We start from the raw sequence: 27,018 nt of genomic DNA, 5'->3' as shown, positions 1-27,018 counted from the left end.
ACACGAAATAAGGCCGGATATCCCTGCAGTGACTGAATGCAGGCTCGTCTTGCATCTCCCAAGATGAAAGGATGTCTGAATCCCCTGTGGAGACCACAGAGAAAGACCTAGTTCCCCACCTCATCGCGACCGGAGGCCTCACATCCTTTGAAAAATTCAGAGGTACGCGGAGATCAGTGCCTCCAAAGGAGAGGATGCCTGACTCCTCGTGAAACTTGATAGTAGTCCCAGGATTCCTGTGCACGTGGAAAGGGACCCTTGGTCTCCGGCCTCAGCTGGAGAGGCGTCCCAATTGCCCTGCCAAGCCTCGAGGAGAATCCCGAGTTGTCCGTCGCAACTAGGCAGGAGTCCTTCCGTCGCTGAACAAACACGTGGTTGGAAGGGCCATCCCCGTCGTAACTCGAGAATATACCCCAGGTTCCCGCCGCAACTCGAGAAAAACCATGAGACTTCCCCCTCACCGCGAGATGAGGCCCGATTCCCCTGCACTGCGTGCAGAGCAATTCGGTGTTGCACATCACACATGAAAGGAGCCTTGATTTCCTTGATGGCACCCAGAGAAACCCCAAGAACACTGTTTCAAGGCTAGCGGGATCCAGAGGTCACTGTAGCAACAGGAATGAGCTCCGTTGACCAAAAATCAACTCGAGATGAGAGGTTAGTCCCTGGCTTCGACTCCAGAGGAATACCACCTTACCACAAGCACCTCAAGAGGAGGCTTCTCTCAGCTCTAGGTATGTGAGTGGGACCCTGAGTTTGCGGCCTCAAGTGGAATGGACACCGTGATGCCCTGACGCAAAATAAGGCCGGATATCCCTGCAGGGACTTTAATGCAGGCTCGTCTTTCATCTCCCAAGATGAAAGGATGTCTGAATCCCCTGTGGAGACCACAGAGAAAGACCTAGTTCCCCACCTCATCGCGACCGGAGGACTCAAATCCTTTGAAAACTCCAGAGGTACGCGGAGATCAGTGCCTCCAAAGGAGACAATGCCTGACTCCTCGTGAAACTTGATAGGAGTCCCAGGATTCCTGTGGCACGTGGAAAGGGACCCTTGGTCTCCCGCCTCAGCTGGAGAGGCGTCCCAATTGCCCTGCCAAGCCTCGAGGAGAATCCCGTGTTGTCCCTCGCAACTAGGCAGGAGTCCTGCCGCCGCTGAACAAACACGTGTGTGGAAGTGCCATCCCCGTCGTAACTCGAGAATATACCCCAGGTTCCCGCCGCAACTCGAGAAAAACCATGAGAGTTCCCCCTCGCCGCGAGATGAGGCCCGATTCCCCTGCACTGCGTGCAGAGCAATTCCGTGTTGCACATCACACATGAAAGGAGCCTTAATTTCCTTGATGGCACTCCAGAGAAACCCCAAGAACACTGTTTCAAGGCTAGAGGGATCCTGAGGTCACTGTAGCAACACGAAAGAGCTCCGTGGACCAAAAATCAACTCGAGATGAGAGGTTAGTCCCTGGCTTCGACTCCAGAGGAATACCACCTTACCACGAGCACCTCAAGAGGAGGCTTCTCTCAGCTCTAGGTATGTGAGAGGGACCCTGATTATGCGGCCTCAAGTGGAATGGACACTGCGATGCCCTGACTCGAAATCGGGCCGGATATCCGTGCAGTGACTTGAATGCAGGCTCGTCTTGCATCTCCCAAGATGAACGGATGTCTGAATCCCCTGTGGAGACCACAGAGAAAGACCTAGTTCCCCATCTCATCGCGACCGGAGGCCTCACATCCTTTGAAAACTCCAGAGGTACGCGGAGATCAGTGCCTCCAAAGGAGACGATGCCTGACTCCTCGTGAAACTTGATAGGAGTCCCAGGATTCCTGTGGCACGTGGAAAGGGATCCTTGGTTTCCCGCCTCAGCGAGAGGGTAGTCCAAATTGCCCTGCCTAGCCTCGAGGAGAATCCCGAGTTGTCCCTCGCAACTAGGCAGGAGTCCTGACGTCGCTGAACAAACACGTGGGTGGAAGGGCCATCCCCGTCGTAACTCGAGAATATACCCCAGGTTCCCGCCGAACTCGAGAAAAACCATGAGACTTCCCCCTCGCCGGGAGATGAGACCTGATTCCCCTGCACTGCGTGCAGAGCAATTTCGTGTTGCACATCACACATGAAAGGAGCCTTGATTTCCTTGATGGCACTCCAGAGAAACCCCAAGAACACTGTTTCAAGGCTAGAGGGATCCTGAGGTCACTGTAGCAACACGAAAGAGCTCCCTGGACCAAAAATCAACTCGAGATGAGAGGTTAGTCCCTGGCTTCGACTCCAGAGGTAGACCACCTTACCACAAGCACCTCAAGAGGAGGCTTCTCTAAGCTCTAGGTATGTGAGAGGGACCCTGAGTTTGCGGCCTCAAGTGGAATGGACACCGCGATGCCCTGACTCGAAATCAGGCCGGATATCCCTGCAGTGACTTGAATGCAGGCTCGTCTCGCATCTCCCAAAACGAAAGGATGTCTGAATCCCCTGTGGAGACCACAGAGAAAGACCTAGTTTCCCATCTCATCGCGACCGGAGGCCTCACATCCTTTGAAAACCCCAGAGGAACGCGGAGATCAGTGCCTCCAAAGGAAACGATGCCTGACTCCTCATGAAACTTGATAGGAGTCCCAGGATTCCTGTGGCACGTGGAAAGGGACCCTTGGTCTCCCGCCTCAGCTGGAGAGGCGTCCCAATTGCCCTGACAAGCCTCGAGGAGAATCCCGAGTTGTCCCTCGAAACTAGGCAGGAGTCCTGAGGTCGCTGAACAAACACGTGGGTGGAAGGGCCATCCCCGTCGTAACTCGAGAATATACCCCAGGTTCCCGCCGCAACTCCAGAAAAACCATGAGACTTCCCCCTCGCCGCAAGATGAGGCCCGATTCCCCTGCAATGCGTGGAGAGCAATTCCGTGTTGCACATCACACATGGAAGGAGCCTTGATTTCCTTGATGGCACTCCAGAGAAAACCCAAGAACACTGTTTCAAGGCTAGCGGGATCCGGAGGTCACTGTAGCAACACGTAAGAGCTCCGTGGACCAACAATCAACTCGAGATGAGAGGTTAGTCCCTGGCTTCGACTCCAGAGGAATACCACCTTACCACAAGCACCTCAAGAGGAGGCTTCTCTCAGCTCTACATATGTGCTGAGTTTGCGGTCTCAAGTGGAATGGACACCGCGATGCCCTGACTCGAAATAAGGCCGGATATCCCTGCAGTGACTTGAATGCAGGCTCGTCTTGCATCTCCCAAGACGAAAGGATGTCTGAATACCCTGTGGAGACCACAGAGAAAGACCTAGTTCCCCACCTCATCGCAACCGGAGGCCTCACATCCTTTGAAAACTCCAGAGGTACGCGGAGATCAGTGCCTCCAAAGGAGACGATGCCTGACTCCTCGTGAAACTTGATAGGAGTCACAGGATTCCTGTGGCACGTGGAAAGGGACCCTTGGTCTCCCGCCTCAGCTGGAGAGGCGTCCCAATTGCCCTGCCAAGCCTCGAGGAGAATCCCGAGTTGTCCCTCGCAACTAGGCAGGAGTCCTGACGTCGCTGAACAAACACGTGGGTGGAAGGGCCATCCCAGTCGTAACTCGAGAATATAACCCAGGTTCCCGCCGCAACTCGAGAAAAACCATGAGAGTTTCCCCTCGCCGCGAGATGAGGCCCGATTCCCCTGCACTGCGTGCAGTGCAATTCCGACTTGCACATCACACATGAAAGGAGCCTTGATTTCCTTGATGGCACTTCAGAGAAACCCCAAGAACACTGTTTCAAGGCTAGAGGGATCCTGAGGTCACTGTAGCAACACGAAAGAGCTCCGTGGACCAACAATCCACTCGAGATGAGAGGTTAGTCCCTGGCTTCGACTCCAAAGGAATACCACCCTACCACAAGCACCTCAAGAGGAGGATTCTCTCAGCTCTAGGTATGTGAGAGGGACCCTGACTTTGCGGCCTCAATTGGAATGGACACTGCGATGCCCTGACGCAAAATAAGGCCGGATATCCCTGCAGTGACTTGAATGCAGGCGCGTCTTGCATCTCCCAAGACAAAACGATGTCTGAATCGCCTGTGGAGACCACAGAGAAAGACCTAGTTCCCCACCTCATCGCGACCGGAGGCCTCACATCCTTTGAAAACTCCAGAGGTACGCGGACATCAGTGCCTCCAAAAGAGACGATGCCTGACTCCTCGTGAAACTTTATAGTATTCCCAGGATTCCTGTGGCACGTGGAAAGGGACACTTGGTCTCCCGCTTCAGCTGGAGAGGCGTCCCAATTGCCCTGCCAAGCCTCGAGGAGAATCCCGAGTTGTCCCTCGCAACTAGGCAAGAGTCCTGCCGTCGCTGAACAAAAACGTGTGTGGAAGGGCCATCCCCGTCGTAACTCGAGAATATACCCCAGGTTCCCGCCGCAAGTCAAGAAAAACCATGAGACTTCCCCCTCGCCGCGAGATGAGGCCTGATTCCCCTGCCCTGCATGCAGAGCAATTCCGTGTTGCACATCACACATGAAAGGAGCCTTGATTTCCTTGATGGCACTCCAGAGAAACCCCAAGAACACTGTTTCAAGGCTAGAAGGATCCTGAGGTCACTGTAGCAACACGAAAGAGCTCCGTCGACCAAAAATCAACTCGAGATGAGAGGTTAGTCCCTGGCTTCGACTCCAGAGGAATACCACCTTACCACAAGCACCTCAAGAGGAGGCTTCTCTCAGCTCTAGCTATGTGCTGAGTTTACGGCCTCAAGTGGAATGGACAACGCGATGCCCTGACTCGAAATAAGGCCGGATATCCCTGCAGTGACTTGAATGCAGGCTCGTCTTGCATCTCCCAAGACGAAAGGATGTCCGAATCCCCTGTGGAGACCACAGAAAAAGACCTAGTTCCCCACCTCATCGCGACCGGAGGCCTCACATCCTTTGAAAACTCCAGAGGTACGCGGAGATCAGTGCCTACAAAGGAGACGATGCCTGACTCCTCGTGAAACTTGATAGGAGTCCCAGGATTCCTGTGGCACGTGGAAAGGGATCCTTGGTTTCCCGCCTCAGCGAGAGGGTCGTCCCAATTGCCCTGCCTAGCCTCGAGGAGAATCCCGAGTTGTCCCTCGCAACTAGGCAGGAGTCCTGACGTCGCTGAACAAACACGTGGTTGGAAGGGCCATCCCCGTCGTAACTCGAGAATATACCCCAGGTTCCCGCCGAACTCGAGAAAAACCATGAGACTTCCCCCTCGCCGCGAGATGAGACCCGATTCCCCTGCACTGCGTGCAGAGCAATTCCGTGTTGTACATCACACATGAAAGGAGCCTTGATTTCCTTGATGGCACTCCAGAGAAACCCCAAGAACACTGTTTCAAGGCTAGCGGGATCCTGAGGTCACTGTAGCAACACGAAAGAGCTCCGTGGACCAACAATCAACTCGAGATGAGAGGTTAGTCCCTGACTTCGACTCCAGAGGAATACCACCTTACCACAAGCACCTCAAGAGGAGGCTTCTCTCAGCTCTAGGTATGTGGGAGGGACCCTGAGTTTGCGGCCTCAAGTGGAATGGACACCACGATGCCCTGACTCGAAATAAGGCCGGATATCCCTGCAGTTACTTGAATGCAGGCTCATCTTGCATCTCCCAAAATGAACGAATGTCTGAATCCCCTGTGGAGACCACAGAGAAAGACCTAGTTCCCCACCTCATCCCGACCGGAGGCCTCACATCCTTTGAAAACTCCAGAGGCACGCGGAGATCAGTGCCTCCAAAGGAGACGATGCCTGACTCCTCATGAAACTTGATAGGAGTCCCAGGATTCCTGTGGCACGTGGAAAGGGACCCTTGGTCTCCCGCCTCAGCTGGAGAGGCGTCCCAATTGCCCTGCCAAGCCTCGAGGAGAATCCCGAGTTGTCCCCCGCAACTAGGCAGGAGTCCTGACGTCGCTGAACAAACACGTGTGTGGAAGGGCCATCCCCGTCGTACCTCGAGAATATACCCCAGGTTCCCGCCGCAACTCGAGAAAAACCATGAGACTTCCCCCTCGCCGCGAGATGAGGCCCGATTTCCCTGCACTGCGTGCAGAGCAATTCCGTGTTGCACATCACACATGAAAGGAGCCTTGATTTCCTTGATGGCACTCCAGAGAAACCCCAAGAACACTGTTTCAAGGCTCGAGGGATCCTGAGTTCACTGTAGCAACACGAAAGAGCTCCGTGGACCAAAAATCAACTCGAGATGAGAGGTTAGTCCCTGGCTTCGACTCCAGAGGAATACCACCTTACCACAAGCACCTCAAGAGGAGGCTTCTCTCAGCTCTAGCTATGTGCTGAGTTTACGGCCTCAAGTGGAATGGACAACGCGATGCCCTGACTCGAAATAAGGCCGGATATCCCTGCAGTGACTTGAATGCAGGCTCGTCTTGCATCTCCCAAGACGAAAGGATGTCCGAATCCCCTGTGGAGACCACAGACAAAGACCTAGTTCCCCACCTCATCGCGACCGGAGGCCTCACATCCTTTGAAAACTCCAGAGGTACGCGGAGATCAGTGCCTCCAAAGGAGACGATGCCTGACTCCTCGTGAAACTTGATAGGAGTCCTAGGATTCCTGTGGCACGTGGAAAGGGATCCTTGGTTTCCCGCCTCAGCGAGAGGGTCGTCCCAATTGCCCTGCCTAGCCTCGAGGAGAATCCCGAGTTGTCCCTCGCAACTAGGCAGGAGTCCTGACGTCGCTGAACAAACACGTGGGTGGAAGGGCCATCCCCGTCGTAACTCGAGAATATACCCCAGGTTCCCGCCGAACTCGAGAAAAACCATGAGACTTCCCCCTCGCCGCGAGATGAGACCCGATTCCCCTGCACTGCGTGCAGAGCAATTCCGTGTTGCACATCACACATGAAAGGAGCCTTGATTTCCTTGATGGCACTCCAGAGAAACCCCAAGAACACTGTTTCAAGGCTAGCGGGATCCTGAGGTCACTGTAGCAACAGGAAAGAGCTCCGTGGACCAACAATCAACTCGAGATGAGAGGTTAGTCCCTGACTTCGACTCCAGAGGAATACCACCTTACCACAAGCACCTCAAGAGGAGGCTTCTCTCAGCTCTAGGTATGTGAGAGGGACCCTGAGTTTGCGGCCTCAAGTGGAATGGACACCACGATGCCCTGACTCGAAATAAGGCCGGATATCCCTGCAGTTACTTGAATGCAGGCTCATCTTGCATCTCCCAAAATGAACGAATGTCTGAATCCCCTGTGGAGACCACAGAGAAAGACCTAGTTCCCCACCTCATCCCGACCGGAGGCCTCACATCCTTTGAAAACTCCAGAGGTACGCGGAGATCAGTGCCTCCAAAGGAGACGATGCCTGACTCCTCGTGAAACTTGATAGGAGTCCCAGGATTCCTGTGGCACGTGGATAGGGACCCTTGGTCTCCCGCCTCAGCTGGAGAGGCGTCCCAATTGCCCTGCCAAGCCTCGAGGAGAATCCCGAGTTGTCCCTCGCAACTAGGCAGGAGTCCTGACGTCACTGAACAAACATGTGTGTGGAAGGGCCATCCCCGTCGTAACTCGAGAATATACCCCAGGTTCCCGCCGCAACTCGAGAAAAACCATTAGACTTCCCCTTCTCCGCGAGATGAGGCCTGATTCCCCTGCACTGCGTGCAGAGCAATTCCGTGTTGCACATCACACATGAAAGGAGCCTTGATTTCCTTGATGGCACTCCAGAGAAACCCCAAGAACACTGTTTCAAGGCTAGAGGGATCCTGAGGTCACTCTAGCAACACGAAAGAGCTCCGTGGACCAAAAATCAACTCGAGATGAGAGGTTAGTCCCTGGCTTCGACTCCAGAGGAATACCACCTTACCACAAGCACCTCAAGAGGAGGCTTCTCTCAGCTCTAGGTATGTGAGAGGGACCCTGATTTTGCGGCCTCAAGTGGAATGGACACCGCGATGCCCTGACTCGAAATAAGGCCGGATATCCCTGCAGTGACTTGAATGCAGGCTCGTCTTGCATCTCCCAAGACGAAAGGATGTCTGAATCCCCTGTGGAGACCACAGAGAAAGACCTAGTTCCCCACCTCATCGCGACCGGAGGCCTCACATCCTTTGAAAACTTCAGAGGTACGCGGAGATCAGTGCCTCCAAAGGAGACGATGCCTGACTCCTCGTGAAACTTGATAGGAGTCCCAGGATTCCTGTGGCACGTGGAAAGGGCCCCTTGGTCTCCCGCCTCAGCTGGAGAGGCGTCCCAATTGTCCTGCCAAGCCTCGTTGAGAATCCCGAGTTGTCCCTCGAAACTAGGCAGGAGTCCTGACGTCGCTGAACAAACACGTGGTTGGAAGGGCCATACCCGACGTAACTCGAGAATATACCCCAGGTTCCCGCCGCAACTCGAGAAAAACCATGAGACTTCCCCCTCACCGCGATATGAGGCCCGATTCCCCTGCACTGCGTGCAGAGCAATTCGGTGTTGCACATCACACATGAAAGGAGCCTTGATTTCCTTGATGGCACTCCAGAGAAACCCCAAGAACACTGTTTCAAGGCTCGAGGGATCCTGAGTTCACTGTAGAAACACGAAAGAGCTCCGTGGACCAAAAATCAACTCGAGATGAGAGGTTAGTCCCTGGCTTCGACTCCAGAGGAATGCCACCTTACCACGAGCACCTCAAGAGGAGGCTTCTCTCAGCTCTAGGTATGTGAGAGGGATCCTGATTATGCGGCCTCAAGTGGAATGGACACTGCGATGCCCTGACTCGATATCGGGCCGGATATCCCTGCAGTGACTTGAATGCAGGCTCGTCTTTCATCTCCCAAGACGAAAGGATGTCTGAATCCCCTGTGGAGACCACAGAGAAAGACCTAGTTCCCCACCTCATCGCGACCGGAGGCCTCACATCCTTTGAAAACTCCAGAGGTACGCGGAGATCAGTGCCTCCAAAGGAGACGATGCCTGACTCCTCGTGAAACTTGATAGGAGTCCCAGGATTCCTGTGGTACGTGGAAAGGGACCCTTGGTCTCCCGCCTCAGCTGGAGAGGCGTCCCAATTGCCCTGCCAAGCCTCGAGGAGAATCCCGAGTTGTCCCTCCCAACTAGGCAGGAGTCCTGACGTCGCTGAACAAACACGTGTGTGGAAGGGCCATCCCCGTCGTACCTCGAGAATATACCCCAGGTTCCCGCCGCAACTCGAGAAAAACCATGAGACTTCCCCCTCGCCGCGAGATGAGGCCCGATTTCCCTGCACTGCGTGCAGAGCAATTCCGTGTTGCACATCACACATGAAAGGAGCCTTGATTTCCTTGATGGCACTCCAGAGAAACCCCAAGAACACTGTTTCAAGGCTCGAGGGATCCTGAGTTCACTGTAGCAACACGAAAGAGCTCCGTGGACCAAAAATCAACTCGAGATGAGAGGTTAGTCCCTGGCTTCGACTCCAGAGGAATGCCACCTTACCACGAGCACCTCAAGAGGAGGCTTCTCTCAGCTCTAGGTATGTGAGAGGGACCCTGATTATGCGGCTTCAAGTGGAATGGACACTGCGATGCCCTGACTCGATATCGGGCCGGATATCCCTGCAGTGACTTGAATGCAGGCTCGTCTTGCATCTCCCAAGATGAACGGATGTCTGAATCCCCTGTGGAGACCACAGAGAAAGACCTAGTTCCCCACCCCATCACGACCTGAGGCCTCACATCCATTGAAAACTCCAGAGGTACGCGGAGATCAGTGCCTCCAAAGGAGACGATGCCTGACTCCTCGTGAAACTTGATAGGAGTCCCAGGATTCCTGTGACACGTGGAAAGGGACCCTTGGTCTCCCGCCTCAGCTGGAGAGGCGTCCCAATTGCCCTGCCAAGCCTCGAGGAGGATCCCGAGTTGTCCCTCGAAACTAGGCAGGAGTCCTGACGTCGCTGAACAAACACGTGGTTGGAAGGGCCATCCCCGTCGTAACTCGAGAATATACCCCAGGTTCCCGCCGCAACTCGGGAAAAACCATGAGACTTCCCCCTCACCGCGATATGAGGCCCGATTCCCCTGCACTGCGTGCAGAACAATTCGGTGTTGCACATCACACATGAAAGGAGCCTTGATTTCCTTGATGGCACTCCAGAGAAACCCCAAGAACACTGTTTCAAGGCTAGCGGGATCCTGAGGTCACTGTAGCAACAGGAATGAGCTCCGTGGACCAACAATCAACTCAAGATGAGAGGTTAGTCCCTGGCTTCGACTCCAGAGGAATACCACCTTACCACAAGCACCTCAAGAGGAGGCTTCTCTCAGCTCTAGCTATGTGCTGAGTTTGCGGCCTCAAGTGGAATGGACACCGCGATGCCCTGACTCGAAATAAGGCCGGATATCCCTGCAGTGACTTGAATGCAGGCTCGTCTTGCATCTCCCAAGACGAAAGGATGTCTGAATCCCCTGTGGAGACCACAGAGCAAGACCTAGTTCCCCACCTCATCGCGACTGGAGGCCTCACATCCTTTGAAAACTCCAGAGGTACGCGGAGATCAGTGCCTCCATAGGAGCCGATGCCTGACTCCTCGTGAAACTTGATAGGAGTCCCAGGATTCCTGTGACACGTGGAAAGGGACCCTTGGTCTCCCGCCTCAGCTGGAGAGGCGTCCCAATTGCCCTGCCAAGCCTCGAGGAGAATCCCGAGTTGTCCCTCGCAACTAGGCAGGAGTCCTGCCGTCGCTGAACAAACACGTGGGTGGAAGGGCCATCCCCGTCGTAACTCGAGAATATACCCCACGTTCCCGCCGCAACTCGAGAAAAACCATGAGACTTCCCCCTCGCCGCGAGATGAGGCCCGATTCCCCTGCACTGCGTGCAGAGCAATTCTGTGTTGCACATCACACATGAAAGGAACCTTGATTTCCTTGATGGCACTCCAGAGAAACCCCAAGAACACTGTTTCAAGGCTAGAGGGATCCTGAGGTCACTGTAGCAACACGAAAGAGCTCTGTGGACCACAAATCAACTCGAGATGAGAGGTTAGTCCCTGGCTTCGACTCCAGAGGAATACCACCTTACCACAAGCACCTCAAGAGGAGGCTTCTCTCAGCTCTAGGTATGTGAGAGGGACACTGAGTTTGCGGCCTCAAGTGGAATGGACACCGCGATGACCTGACTCGAAATAAGGCCGGATATCCCTGCAGTGACTTGAATGCAGGCTCGTCTTGCATCTCCCAAGATGAAAGGATGTCTGAATCCCCTGTGGAGACCACAGAGAAAGACCTAGTTCCCCACCTCATCGCGACCGGAGGCCTCACATCCTTTGAAAACTTCAGAGGTACGCGGAGATCAGTGCCTCCAAAGGAGACGATGCCTGACTCCTCGTGAAACTTGATAGGAGTCCCAGGATTCCTGTGGCACGTGGAAAGGGCCCCTTGGTCTCCCGCCTCAGCTGGAGAGGCGTCCCAATTGTCCTGCCAAGCCTCGTTGAGAATCCCGAGTTGTCCCTCGAAACTAGGCAGGAGTCCTGACGTCGCTGAACAAACACGTGGTTGGAAGGGCCATCCCCGTCGTAACTCGAGAATATACCCCAGGTTCCCGCCGCAACTCGAGAAAAACCATGAGACTTCCCCCTCACCGCGATATGAGGCCCGATTCCCCTGCACTGCGTGCAGAGCAATTCGGTGTTGCACATCACACATGAAAGGAGCCTTGATTTCCTTGATGGCACTCCAGAGAAACCCCAAGAACACTGTTTCAAGGCTAGCGGGATCCTGAGATCACCTTAGCAACAGGAATGAGCTCCGTGGACCAACAATCAACTCGAGATGAGAGGTTAGTCCCTGGCTTCGACTCCAGAGGAATACCACCTTACCACAAGCACCACAAGAGGAGGCTTCTCTCAGCTCTAGGTATGTGAGAGGGACCCTGAGTTTGCGGCCTCAAGTGGAATGGACACCGCGATGCCCTGACGCAAAATAAGGCCGGATATCCCTGCAGTGACTTGAATGCAGGCTCGTCTTTCATCTCCCAAGACGAAAGGATGTCTGAATCCCCTGTGGAGACCACAGAGAAAGACCTAGTTCCCCACCTCATCGCGACCGGAGGCCTCACATCCTTTGAAAACTCCAGAGGTACGCGGAGATCAGTGCCTCCAAAGGAGACGATGCCTGACTCCTCGTGAAACTTGATAGGAGTCCCAGGATTCCTGTGGCACGTGGAAAGGGACCCTTGGTCTCCTGCCTCAGCTGGAGAGGCGTCCCAATTGCCCTGCCAAGCCTCGAGGAGAATCCCGAGTTGTCCCTCGCAACTAGGCAGGAGTCCTGACGTCGCTGAACAAACACGTGTGTGGAAGGGCCATCCACGTCGCACCTCGAGAATATACCCCAGGTTCCCGCCGCAACTCGAGAAAAACCATGAGACTTCCCCCTCGCCGCGAGATGAGGCCCGATTTCCCTGCACTGCGTGCAGAGCAATTCCGTGTTGCACATCACACATGAAAGGAGCCATAATTTCCTTGATGGCACTCCAGAGAAACCCCAAGAACACTGTTTCAAGGCTCGAGGGATCCTGAGTTCACTGTAGAAACACGAAAGAGCTCCGTGGACCAAAAATCAACTCGAGATGAGAGGTTAGTCCCTGGCTTCGACTCCAGAGGAATGCCACCTTACCACGAGCACCTCAAGAGGAGGCTTCTCTCAGCTTTAGGTATGTGAGAGGGACCCTGATTATGCGGCCTCAAGTGGAATGGACACTGCGATGCCCTGACTCGATATCGGGCCGGATATCCCTGCAGTGACTTGAATGCAGGCTCGTCTTTCATCTCCCAAGACGAAAGGATGTCTGAATCCCCTTTGGAGACCACAGAGAAAGACCTAGTTCCCCACCTCATCGCGACCGGAGGCCTCACATCCTTTGAAAACTCCAGAGGTACGCGGAGATCAGTGCCTCCAAAGGAGACGATGCCTGACTCCTCGTGAAACTTGATAGGAGTCCCAGGATTCCTGTGGCACGTGGAAAGGGACCCTTGGTCTCCCGCCTCAGCTGGAGAGGCGTCCCAATTGCCCTGCCAAGCCTCGAGGAGAATCCCGAGTTGTCCCTCGCAACTAGGCAGGAGTCCTGACGTCGCTGAACAAACACGTGTGTGGAAGGGCCATCCCCGTCGTACCTCGAGAATATACCCCAGGTTCCCGCCGCAACTCGAGAAAAACCATGAGACTTCCCCCTCGCCGCGAGATGAGGCCCGATTTCCCTGCACTGCGTGCAGAGCAATTCCGTGTTGCACATCACACATAAAAGGAGCCTTGATTTCCTTGATGGCACTCCAGAGAAACCCCAAGAACACTGTTTCAAGGCTCGAGGGATCCTGAGTTCACTGTAGCAACACGAAAGAGCTCCATGGACCAAAAATCAACTCGAGATGAGAGGTTAGTCCCTGGCTTCGACTCCAGAGGAATGCCACCTTACCACGAGCACCTCAAGAGGAGGCTTCTCTCAGCTCTAGGTATGTGAGAGGGACCCTGATTATGCGGCCTCAAGTGGAATAGACACTGCGATGCCCTGACTCGATATCGGGCCGGATATCCCTGCAGTGACTTGAATGCAGGCTCGTCTTGCATCTCCCAAGATGAACGGATGTCTGAATCCCCTGTGGAGACCACAGAGAAAGACCTAGTTCCACACCCCATCACGACCTGAGGCCTCACATCCATTGAAAACTCCAGAGGTACGCGGAGATCAGTGCCTCCAAAGGAGACGATGCCTGACTCCTCGTGATACTTGATAGGAGTCCCAGGATTCCTGTGACACGTGGAAAGGGACCCTTGGTCTCCCGCCTCAGCTGGAGAGGCGTCCCAATTGCCCTGCCAAGCCTCCAGGAGGATCCCGAGTTGTCCCTCGAAACTAGGCAGGAGTCCTGACGTCGCTGAACAAACACGTGGTTGGAAGGGCCATCCCCGTCGTAACTCGAGAATATACCCCAGGTTCCCGCCGCAACTCGAGAAAAACCATGAGACTTCCCCCTCGCCGCGAGATGAGGCCCGATTCCCCTGCACTGCGTGCAGAGCAATTCTGTGTTGCACATCACACATGAAAGGAACCTTGATTTCCTTGATGGCACTCCAGAGAAACCCCAAGAATACTGTTTCAAGGCTAGAGGGATCCTGAGGTCACTGTAGCAACACGAAAGAGCTCCGTGGACCACAAATCAACTCGAGATGAGAGGTTAGTCCCTGGCTTCGACTCCAGAGGAATACCACCTTACCACAAGCACCTCAAGAGGAGGCTTCTCTCAGCTCTAGCTATGTGAGAGGGACCCTGAGTTTGCGGCCTCAAGTGGAATGGACACCACGATGCCCTGACTCGAAGTAAGGCCGGATATCCCTGCAGTGACTTGAATGTAGCCTCGTCTTGCATCTCCCAAGATGAACGAATGTCTGAATCCCCTGTGGAGACCACAGAGAAAGACCTAGTTCCCCACCTCATCGCGACCGGAGGCCTCACATCCTTTGAAAACTCCAGAGGTACGCGGAGATCAGTGCCTCCAAAGGAGACGATGCCTGACTCCTCGTGAAACTTGATAGGAGTCCCAGGATTCCTGAGGCACGTGGAAAGGGACACTTGGTCTCCCGCCTCAGCTGGAGAGGCGTCCCAATTGCCCTGCCAAGCCTCGAGGAGAATCCCGAATTGTCCCTCGCAACTAGGCAAGAGTCCTGACGTCGCTGAACAAACACGTGTGTGGAAGGGCCATCCCCGTCGTAACTCGAGAATATACCCCAGGTTCCCGCCGCAACTCGAGAAAAACCATGAGACTTCCCCCTCGCCGCGAGATGAGGCCCGATTCCCCTGCACTTCGTGCAGAGCAATTCCGTGTTGCACATCACACATGAAAGGAGCCTTGATTTCCTTGATGGCACTCCAGAGAAACCCCAAGAACACTGTTTCAAGGCTAGCGGGATCCTGAGATCACCTTAGCAACAGGAATGAGCTCCGTGGACCAAAAATCAACTCGAGATGAGAGGTTAGTCCCTGGCTTCGACTCCAGAGGAATGCCACCTTACCACGAGCACCTCAAGAGGAGGCTTCTCTCAGCTCTAGGTATGTGAGAGGGACCCTGATTATGCGGCCTCAAGTGGAATGGACACTGCGATGCCCTGACTCGATATCGGGCCGGATATCCCTGCAGTGACTTGAATGCAGGCTCGTCTTGCATCTCCCAAGATGAACGGATGTCTGAATCCCCTGTGGAGACCACAGAGAAAGACCTAGTTCCCCACCCCATCACGACCTGAGGCCTCACATCCATTGAAAACTCCAGAGGTACGCGGAGATCAGTGCCTCCAAAGGAGACGATGCCTGACTCCTCGTGAAACTTGATAGGAGTCCCAGGATTCCTGTGACACGTGGAAAGGGACCCTTGGTCTCCCGCCTCAGCTGGAGAGGCGTCCCAATTGCCCTGCCAAGCCTCGAGGAGGATCCCGAGTTGTCCCTCGAAACTAGGCAGGAGTCCTGACGTCGCTGAACAAACACGTGGTTGGAAGGGCCATCCCCGTCGTAACTCGAGAATATACCCCAGGTTCCCGCCGCAACTCGGGAAAAACCATGAGACTTCCCCCTCACCGCGATATGAGGCCCGATTCCCCTGCACTGCGTGCAGAGCAATTCGGTGTTGCACATCACACATGAAAGGAGCCTTGATTTCCTTGATGGCACCCCAGAGAAACCCCAAGAACACTGTTTCAAGGCTAGCGAGATCCTGAGGTCACTGTAGCAACAGGAATGAGCTCCGTGGACCAACAATCAACTCAAGATGAGAGGTTAGTCCCTGGCTTCGACTCCAGAGGAATACCACCTTACCACAAGCACCTCAAGAGGAGGCTTCTCTCAGCTCTAGCTATGTGCTGAGTTTGTGGCCTCAAGTGGAATGGACACCGCGATGCCCTGACTCGAAATAAGGCCGGATATCCCTGCAGTGACTTGAATGCAGGCTCGTCTTGCATCTCCCAAGACGAAAGGATGTCTGAATCCCCTGTGGAGACCACAGAGAAAGACCTAGTTCCCCACCTCATCGCGACTGGAGGCCTCACATCCTTTGAAAACTCCAGAGGTACGCGGAGATCAGTGCCTCCATAGGAGCCGATGCCTGACTCCTCGTGAAACTTGATAGGAGTCCCAGGATTCCTGTGACACGTGGAAAGGGACCCTTGGTCTCCCGCCTCAGCTGGAGAGGCGTCCCAATTGCCCTGCCAAGCCTCGAGGAGAATCCCGAGTTGTCCCTCGCAACTAGGCAGGAGTCCTGACGTCGCTGAACAAACACGTGGGTCGAAGGGCCATCCCCGTCGTAACTCGAGAATATACCCCACGTTCCCGCCGCAACTCGAGAAAAACCATGAGACTTCCCCCTCGCCGCGAGATGAGGCCCGATTCCCCTGCACTGCATGCAGAGCAATTCTGTGTTGCACATCACACATGAAAAGAACCTTGATTTCCTTGATGGCACTCCAGAGAAACCCCAAGAACACTGTTTCAAGGCTAGAGGGATCCTGAGGTCACTGTAGCAACACGAAAGAGCTCCGTGGACCACAAATCAACTCGAGATGAGAGGTTAGTCCCTGGCTTCGACTCCAGAGGAATACCACCTTACCACAAGCACCTCAAGAGGAGGCTTCTCTCAGCTCTAGGTATGTGAGAGGGACCCTGAGTTTGCGGCCTCAAGTGGAATGGACACCACGATGCCCTGACTCGAAATAAGGCCGGATATCCCTGCAGTGACTTGAATGTAGCCTCGTCTTGCATCTCCCAAAATGAACGAATGTCTGAATCCCCTGTGGAGACCACAGAGAAAGACCTAGTTCCCCATCTCATCGCGACCGGAGGCCTCACATCCTTTGAAAACTCCAGAGGTACGCGGAGATCAGTGCCTCCAAAGGAGACGATGCCTGACTCCTCGTGAAACTTGATAGGAGTCCCAGGATTCCTGAGGCACGTGGAAAGGGACACTTGGTCTCCCGCCTCAGCTGGAGAGGCGTCCCAATTGCCCTGCCAAGCCTCGAGGAGAATCCCGAATTGTCCCTCGCAACTAGGCAAGAGTCCTGACGTCGCTGAACAAACACGTGGGTTGAAGGGCCATCCCCGTCGTAACTTGAGAATATACCCCAGGTTCCCGCCGCAACTCGAGAAAAACCATGAGACTTCCCCCTCGCCGCGAGATGAGGCCCGATTCCCCTGCACTTCGTGCAGAGCAATTCCGTGTTGCACATCACACATGAAAGGAGCCTTGATTTCCTTGATTGCACTCCAGAGAAACCCCAAGAACACTGTTTCAAGGCTAGAGGGATCCTGAGGTCACTGTAGCAACACGAAAGAGCTCCGTGGACCAAAAATCAACTCGAGATGAGAGGTTAGTCCCTGGCTTTGACTCCAGAGGAATACCACCTTACCACAAGCACCTCAAGAGGAGGCTTCTCTCAGCTCTAGCTATGTGCTGAGTTTGCGTCCTCAAGTGGAATGGACACCGCGATGCCCTGACTCGAAATAAGGCCGAATATCCCTGCGGTGACTTGAATGCAGGCTCGTCTTGCATCTCCCAAGATGAAAGGATGTCTGAATCCCCTGTGGAGACCACAGAGAAAGACCTAGTTCCCCACCTCATCGCGACCGGAAGCCTCACATCCTTTGAAAACTTCAGAGATACGCGGAGATCAATGCCTCCAAAGGAGACGATGCCTGACTCCTCGTGAAACTTTATAGGAGTCCCAGGATTCCTGTAGCACGTGGAAAGGGACCCTTGGTCTCCCGCCTCAGCTGGAGAGGCGTCCCAATTGCCCTGCCAAGCCTCGAGGAAAATCCAAAGTTGTCCCTCGCAACTAGGCAGGAGTCCTGACGTCGCTGAAGAAACACGTGTGTGGAAGGGCCATCCCCGTCGTAACTCGAGAATATACCCCAGGTTCCCGCCGCAACTCGAGAAAAACCATGAGAGTTCCCCCTCACCGCGAGATGAGGCCCGATTCCCCTGCACTGCGTGCAGAGTAATTCCGTGTTGCACATCACACATGAAAGGACCCTTGATTTCCTTGATGGCACTCCAGAGAAACCCCAAGAACACTGTTTCAAGGCAAGAGGGATCCCGAGGTCACTGTAGCAACACGAAAGAGCTCCGTGGACCAAAAATCAACTCGAGATGAGAGATTAGTTCCTGGCTTCGACTCCAGAGGAATACCACCTTACCACAAGCACCTCAAGAGGAGGCTTCTCTCAGCTCTAGCTATGTGAGAGGGACCCTGAGTTTGCAGCCTCAATTGGAATGGACACCGCGATGCCCTGACTCAAAATAAGGCCGGATATCCCTGCAGTGACTTGAATGCAGGCTCGTCTTGCATCTCCCAAGACGAAAGGATGGCTGAATCCCCTGTGGAGACCACAGAGAAAGACCTACTTCCCCACCTCATCGCGACCGGAGGCCTCACAGCCTTTAAAAACCCCAGAGGTACGCGGAGATCAGTGCCTCCAAAGGAGACGATGCCTGATTCCTCGTGAATCTTGATAGGAGTCCCAGGATTCCTGTGGCACGTGGAAAGGGACCCTTGGTCTCCCGCCTCAGCTGGAGAGGCGTCCCAATTGCCCTGCCAAGCCTCGAGGAGAATCCCGAGTTGTCCCTCGCAACTAGGCAGGAGTCCTGACGTCGCTGAACAAACACGTGGTTGGAAGGGCCGTCCCCGTCGTACTTCGAGAATATACCCCAGGTTCCGGCCGCAACTCGAGATAAACCATGAGACTTCCCCCTCGCCGCGAGATGAGGCCCGATTCCCCTGCACTGCGTGCAGAGCAATTCCGTGTTGCACATCACACATGAAAGGAGCCTTGATTTCCTTGTCGGCACTCCAGCGAAACCGCAAGAACACTGTTTCAAGGCTAGAGGGATCCTGAGGTCACTGTAGCAACACGAAAGAACTCCGTGGACCAAAAATCAACTCGAGATGAGAGGTTAGTCCCTGGCTTCGACTCCAGAGGAATACCACCTTACCACAAGCACCTCAAGAGGAGGCTTCTCTCAGCTCTAGGTATGTGAGAGGGACCCTGATTTTGCGGCCTCAAGTGGAATGGACACCGGGATGCCCTGACGCGAAATAAGGCCGGATATCCCTGCAGTGACTTGAATGCAGGCTCGTCTTGCATCTCCCAAGAAGAAAGGATGTCTGAATCGCCTGTGGAGACAACAGAGAAAGACCTAGTTCCCCACCTCATCGCGACCGGAGGCCTCACATCCTTTGAAAACTCCAGAGGTACGCGGAGATCAGTGCCTCCAAAGGAGACGATGCCTGACTCCTCCTGAAACTTGATAGGAGTCCCAGGATTCCTGTGGCACGTGGAAAGGGACCCTTGGTCTCCCGCCTCAGCTGGAGAGGCGTCCCAATTGCCCTGCCAAGCCTCGAGGAGAATCCCGAGATGTCCCTCGCAACTAGGCAGGAGTCCTGACGTCGCTGAAGAAACACGTCGGTGGAAGGGCCATCCCCGACGTAACTCGAGAATATACCCCAGGTTCCCGCCGCAACTCGAGAAAAAACATGAGACTTCCCCCTCACCGCGAGATGAGGCCCGATTCCCCTGCACTGCGTGCAGAGCAATTCTGTGTTGCACATCACACATGAAAGGAGCCTTGATTTCCTTGATGGCACTCCAGGGAAACCCCAAGAACACTGTTTCAAGGCTAGAGGGATCCTGAGGTCACTGTAGCAACACGAAAGAGCTCCGTGGACCAAAAATCAACTCGAGATGAGAGGTTAGTCCCTGGCTTCGACTCCAGAGGAATACCACCTTACCACAAGCACCTCAAGAGGAGGCTTCTCTCAGCTCTAGGTATGTGAGAGGGACCCTGAGTTTGCGGCCTCAAGTGGAATGGACACCACGATGCCCTGACTCGAAATAAGGCCGAATATCCCTGCAGTGACTTGAATGCAGGCTCGTCTTGCATCTCCCAAGATGAATGGATGTCTGAATTCCTGTGGAGACCACAGAGAAAGACCTAGTTCCCCACCTCATCGCGACCGGAGGCCTCACATCCTTTGAAAACTCCAGAGGTACGCGGAGATCAGTGCCTCCAAAGGAGACGATGCCTGACTCCTCGTGAAACTTGATAGGAGTCCGAGGATTCCTGTAACACGTGGAAAGGGACCCTTGGTCTCCCGCCTCAGCTGGAGAGGCGTCCCAATTGCCCTGCCAAGCCTCGAGGAAAACCCCGAGTTGTCCCTCGCAACTTGGCAGGAGTCCTGACGTCGCTGAACAAAGACGAGGCTGGAAGGGACATCCCCGTCGTAACTCGAGAATATACCCCAGGTTCCCGCCGCAACTCGAGAAAAAGCATGAGACTTCCCCCTCGCCGCGAGATGAGGCCCGATTCCCCTGCACTGCATGCAGAGCAATTCCGTGTTGCACATCACACATTAAAGGAGCCTGGATTTCCTTGACGGCACTCCAGAGAAACCCCAAGAACACTGTTTCAAGGCTAGAGGGATCCTGAGGTCACTGTAGCAACACGAAAGAGCTCCGTGGACCAAAAATCAACTCGAGATGAGAGCTTAGTCCCTGGCTTCGACTCCAGAGGAATACCACCTTGCCACAAGCACCTCAAGAGGAGGCTTCTCTCAGGTATAGGTATGTGAGAGGGACCCTGAGTTTGCGGCCTCAAGTGGAATGGACACCGCGATGCCCTGACGCGAAATAAGCCCGGATATCCCTGCAGTGACTTGAATGCAGGCTCGTCTTGCATCTCCCAAGACGAAAGGATGTCTGAATCCCCTGTGGAGACCACAGAGAAAGACGTAGTTCCCCACCTCATCGCGACCGGAGGCCTCACATCCCTTGAAAACTCCAGAGGTACGCGGAGATCAGTGCCTCCAAAGGAGACGATGCCTGACTCCTCGTGAAACTTGATAGTAGTCCCAGGATTCCTGTGGCACGTGGAAAGGGACCCTTGGTCTAACGCCTCAGCTGGAGAGGCGTCCCAATTGCCCTGCCAAGCCTCGAGGAGAATCCCGAGTTGTCCCTCGCAACTAGGCAGGAGTCCTGACGTCGCTGAACTAACACGTGTGTGGAAGGGCCATCCCCGTCGTAACTCGAGAATATACCGCAGGTTCCCGCCGCAACTCGAGAAAAACCATGAGACTTCCCCCTCGCCGCGAGATGAGGCCCGATTCCCCTGCACTGCATGCAGAGCAATTCCGTGTTGCACATCACACATGAAAGGAGCCTTGATTTCCTTGATGGCACTCCAGAGAAACCCCAAGGACACTGTTTCAAGGCTAGAGGGATCCTGAGGTCATTGTAGCAACACGAAAGAGCTCCGTGGACCAAAAATCAACTCGAGATGAGAGGTTAGTCCCTGGCTTCGACTCCAGAGGAATACCACCTTACCACAAGCACCTCAAGAGGAGGCTTCTCTCAGCTCTAGGTATGTGAGAGGGACCCTGAGTTTGCGGCCTCAAGTGGAATGGAGACCGCGATGGCCTGACTCGAAATAAGGCCGGATATCCCTGCAGTGACTTGAATGCAGGCTCGTCTTGCATCTCCCAAGACGAAAGGATGTCTGAATCCCTTGTGGAGACCACAGAGAAAGACCTAGTTCCCCACCTCATGGCGACCGGAGGCCTCACATCCTTTAAAAACTCCAGAGGTACACGGAGATCAGTGCCTCCAAAGGAGACGATGCCTGACTCCTCGTGAAACTTGATAGGATTCCCAGGATTCCTGTGGCACGTGCAAAGGGACACTTGGTCTCCCACCTCAGCTGGAGAGGCGTCCCAATTGCCCTGCCAAGCCTCGAGGAGAATCCCGAGTTGTCCCTCGTAACTAGGCAGGAGTCCTGACGTCGCTGAAGAAACACGTGTGTGGAAGGGCCATCCCCGTCGTAACTCGAGAATATTTCCCAGGTTCCCGCCGCAACTCGAGAAAAACCATGAGACTTCCCCCTCGCCGCGAGATGAGGCCCGATTCCCCTGCACTGCGTGCAGAGCAATTCCGTGTTGCACATCACACATGAAAGGAGCCTTGATTTCCTTGATGGCACTCCAGAGAAACCCCAAGAACACTGTTTCAAGGCTAGAGGGATCCTGAGGTCACTGTAGCCACACGAAAGAGCTCCGTGGACCAAAAATCAACTCGAGATGAGAGGTTAGTCCCTGGCTTCGACTCCAGAGGAATACCACCTTACCACAAGCACCTCAAGAGGAGGCTTCTCTCAGCTCTAGGTATGTGAGAGGGACCCTGAGTTTGCGGCCTCAAGTGGAATGGACACCGCGATGCCCTGACTCGAAATAAGGCCGAATATCCCTGCACTGACTTGAATGCAGGCTCGTCTTGCATCTCCCAAGATGAAAGGATGTCTGAATCCCCTGTGGAGACCACAGAGAAAGACCTAGTTCCCCACCTCATGGCGACCGGAGGCCTCACATCCTTTGAAAACTCCAGAGGTACGCGGAGATCAGTGCCTCCAAAGGAGACGATGCCTGACCACTCGTGAAACTTGATAGGAGTTCCAGGATTCCTGTAGCACGTGGAAAGGGACCCTTGGTCTCCCGCCTCAGCTGGAGAGGCGTCCCAATTGCCCTGCCAAGCCTCGAGGAGAATCCCGAGTTGTCCCTCACAACTAGGCAGGAGTCCTGACGTCGCTGAAGAAACACGTGTGTGGAAGGGCCATCCCCGTCGTAACTCGAGAATATACCCCAGGTTCCCGCCGCAACTCGAGAAAAACCATGAGACTTCCCCCTCGCCGCGAGATGAGGCCCGATTCCCCTGCACTGCGTGCAGAGCAATTCCGTGTTGCACATCACACATGAAAGTAGCTTTGATTTCCTTGATGGCACTCCAGCGAAACCCCAAGAACACTGTTTCAAGGCTAGAGGGATCCTGAGGTCACTGTAGCCACACGAAAGAGCTCCGTGGACCAAAAATCAACTCGAGATGAGAGGTTAGTCCCTGGCTTCGACTCCAGAGGAATACCACCTTACCACAAGCACCTCAAGAGGAGGCTTCTCTCAGCTCTAGGTATGTGAGAGGGACCCTGATTTTGCGGCCTCAAGTGGAATGGAAACTGCGATGCCCTGACGTGAAATAAGGCCGGATATAACTGCAGTGACTTGAATGCAGGCTCGTCTTGCATATCCCAAGATGAAAGGATGTCTGAATCCCCTGTGGAGACCACAGAGAAAGACCTAGTTCCCCACCTCATGGCGACCGGAGGCCTCACATCCTTTGAAAACTCCAGAGGTACGCAGAGATCGGTTCCTCCAAAGGAGACGATGCCTGACTCCTCGTGAAACTTGATAGGAGTCCCAGGATTCCTGTGGCACGTGGAAAGGGACCCTTGGTCTCCCGCCTCAGCTGGAGAGGCGTCCCAATTGCCCTGCCAAGCCTCGAGGAGAATCTCGAGTTGTCCCTCGCAACTAGGCAGGAGTCCTGACGTCGCTGAACAAAGACGTGTGTGGAAGGGCCATCCCCGTCGTAACTCGAGAATATACCCCAGGTTCCCGCCGCAACTCGAGAAAAACCATGAGACTTCCCCCTCGCCGCGAGATGAGGCCCGATTCCCCTGCACTGCATGCAGAGCAATTTGGTGTTGCACATCACACATGAAAGGAGCCTTGATTTCCTTGATGGCACTCCAGAGAAACCCCAAGAACACTGTTTCAAGGCTAGAGGGATCCTGAGGTCACTGTAGCAACACGAAAGAGCTCCGTGGACCACAAATCAACTCGAGATGAGAGGTTAGTCCCTGGCTTCGACTCCAGAGGAATACCACCTTACCACAAGCACCTCAAGAGGAGGCTTCTCTCAGCTCTAGGTATGTGAGAGGGACCGTGAGTTTGCGGCCTCAAGTGGAATGGACTCCGCGATGCCCTGACGTGAAATAAGGCCGGATATCCCCGCAGTGACTTGAATGCAGGCTCGTCTTGCATCTCCCAAGACGAAAGGATGTCTGAATCCCCTGTGGAGACCACAGAGAAAGACCTAGTTCCCCACCTCATCGCGACCGGAGGCCTCACATCCCTTGAAAACTCCAGAGGTACGCGGAGATCAGTGCCTCCAAAGGAGACGATGCCTGACTCCTCGTGAAACTTGATAGGAGTCCCAGGATTCCTGTGGCCCGTGGAAAGGGACCCTTGGTCTCCCGCCTCAGCTGGAGAGGCGTCCCAATTGTCCTGCCAAGCCTCGAGGAGAATCCCGAGTTGTCCCTCACAACTAGGCAGGAGTCCTGACGTCGCTGAACAAACACGTGTGTGGAAGGGCCATCCCCGTCGTAACTCGAGAATATACCCCAGGTTCCCGCCGCAACTCGAGAAAAACCATGAGACTTCCCCCTCGCCACGAGATGAGGCCCGATTCCCCTGCACTGCGTGCAGAGCAATTCCGTGTTGCACATCACACATGAAAGGAGCCTTGATTTCCTTGATGGCACTCCAGAGAAACCCCAAGAACACTGTTTCAAGGCTAGAGGGATCCTGAGGTAACTGTAGCAACACGAAAGAGCTCCGTGGACGAAAAATCAACTCGAGATGAGAGGTTAGTCCCTGGCTTCGACTCCAGAGGAATACCACCTTAGCACAAGCACCTCAAGAGGAGGCTTCTCTCAGCTCTAGCTATGTGAGAGGAACCCTGAGTTTGCGGCCTCAAGTGGAATGGACACCACGATGCCCTGACTCGAAATAAGGCCGAATATCCCTGCAGTGACTTGAATGCAGGCTCGTCTTGCATCTCCCAAGAAGAAAGGATGTCTGAATCCCCTGTGGAGACCACAGAGAAAGACCTAGTTCCCCACCTCATGGCGACCGGAGGCCTCACATCCTTTGAAAACTCCAGAGGTACGCGGAGATCAGTGCCTCCAAAGGAGACGATGCCTGACTCCTCGTGAAAATTTATAGGAGTCCCAGGATTCCTGTAGCACGTGGAAAGGGACCCTTGGTCTCCCGCCTCAGCTGGAGAGGCGTCCCAATTGCCCTGCCAAGCCTCGAGGAGAATCCCGAGTTGTTCCTCACAACTAGGCAGGAGTCCTGACGTCGCTGAAGAAACACGTGTGTGGAACGTCAATCCCCGTGGTAACTCGAGAATATACCCCAGGTTCCCGCCGCAACTCGAGAAAAACCATGAGACTTTCCCCTCGCCGCGAGATGATGCCCGATTCCCCTGCACTGCATGCAGAGCAATTCCGTGTTGCACATCACACATGAAAGGAGCCTTGATTTCCTTGATGGCACTCCAGAGAAACCCCAAGAACACTGTTTCAAGGCTAGAGGGATCCTGAGGTCACTGTAGCAACACGAAAGAGCTCCGTGGACCAAAAATCAACTAGAGATGAGAGGTTAGTCCCTGGCTTCGACTCCAGAGGAATACCACCTTATCACAAGCACCTCAAGAGGAGGCTTCTCTCAGCTCTAGATATGTGAGAGGGACCCTGATTTTGCGGCCTCAAGTGGAATGGACACCACGATCCCCTGACGCGAAATAAGGCCGGATATCCCTGCAGTGACTTGAATGCAGGCTCGTCTTGCATCTCCCAAGACGAAAGGATGTCTGAATCCCCTGTGGAGACCACAGAGAAAGACCTAGTTCCCCACCTTATCGCGACCGGACGCCTCACATCCTTTGAAAACTCCAGAGGTATGCGGAGATCAGTGCCTCCAAAGGAGACGATGCCTGACTCCTCGTGAAACTTGATAGGATTCCCAGGATTCCTGTGGCACGTGGAAAGGGACCCTTGGTCTCCCACCTCAGTTGGAGAGGCGTTCCAATTGCCCTGTCAAACATCGAGGAGAATCCCGAGTTGTCCCTCGCAACTAGGCAGGAGTCCTGACGTCGCTGAACAAACACGTGGGTGGAAGGGCCATCCCCGTCGTAACTCGAGAATATACCCCAGGTTCCCGCCGCAACTCGAGAAAAACCAGGAAACTTCCCCCTCGCCGTAAGATGAGGCACGATTTCCCTGCACTGCATGCAGAGCAATTCCGTGTTGCACATCAAACAAGAAAGGAGCCTTGATTTCCTTGATGGCACTCCAGAGAAACCCCAAGAACACTGTTTCAAGGCTAGAGGGATCCTGAGGTCACTGTAGCAACACGAAAGAGCTCCGTGGACCAAAAATCAACTCGAGATGAGAGGTTAGTCCCTGGCTTCGACTCCAGAGGAATACCACCTTACCACAAGCACCTCAAGAGGAGGCTTCTCTCAGCTCTAGGTATGTGAGAGGGACCCTGAATTTGCGGCCTCAAGTGGAATGGACACCGCGATGCCCTGACTCGAAATAAGGCCGAATATCCCTGCAGTGACTTGAATGCAGGCTCGTCTTGCATCTCCCAAGATGAATGGATGTCTGAATCCCCTGTGGAGACCACAGAGAAAGACCTAGTTCCCCACCTCATCGCGACCGGAGGCCTCACATCCTTTGAAAACTCCAGAGGTACGCGGAGATCAGTGCCTCCAAAGGAGACGATGCCTGACTCCTCATGAAACTTGATACGAGTCCCAGGATTCCTGTGGCACGTGGAAAGGGACCCTTGGTCTCCCGCCTCAGCTGGAGAGGCGTCCCAATTGCCCTGCCAAGCCTCGAGGAGAATCTCGAGTTGTCCCTCGCAACTAGGCAGGAGTCCTGACGTCGCTGAACAAAGACGTGTGTGGAAGGGCCATCCCCGTCGTAACTCGAGAATATACCCCAGGTTCCCGCCGCAACTCGAGAAAAACCATGAGACTTCCCCCTCGCCGCGAGATGAGGCCCGATTCCCCTGCACTGCATGCAGAGCAATTCGGTGTTGCACATCACACATGAAAGGAGCCTTGATTTCCTTGATGGCACTCCAGAGAAACCCCAAGAACACTGTTTCAAGGCTAGAGGGATCCTGAGGTCACTGTAGCAACACGAAAGAGCTCCGTGGACCACAAATCAACTCGAGATGAGAGGTTAGTCCCTGGCTTCGACTCCAGAGGAATACCACCTTACCACAAGCACCTCAAGAGGAGGCTTCTCTCAGCTCTAGGTATGTGAGAGGGACCGTGAGTTTGCGGCCTCAAGTGGAATGGACACCGCGATGCCCTGACTCGAAATAAGGCC

The sequence above is a fragment of the Cervus elaphus genome, chromosome 10 (genome assembly GCF_910594005.1).
Source record: "Cervus elaphus chromosome 10, mCerEla1.1, whole genome shotgun sequence".
Taxonomy (NCBI): domain Eukaryota; kingdom Metazoa; phylum Chordata; class Mammalia; order Artiodactyla; family Cervidae; genus Cervus; species Cervus elaphus.
Note: the sequence above shows the minus strand (reverse complement) of the source record.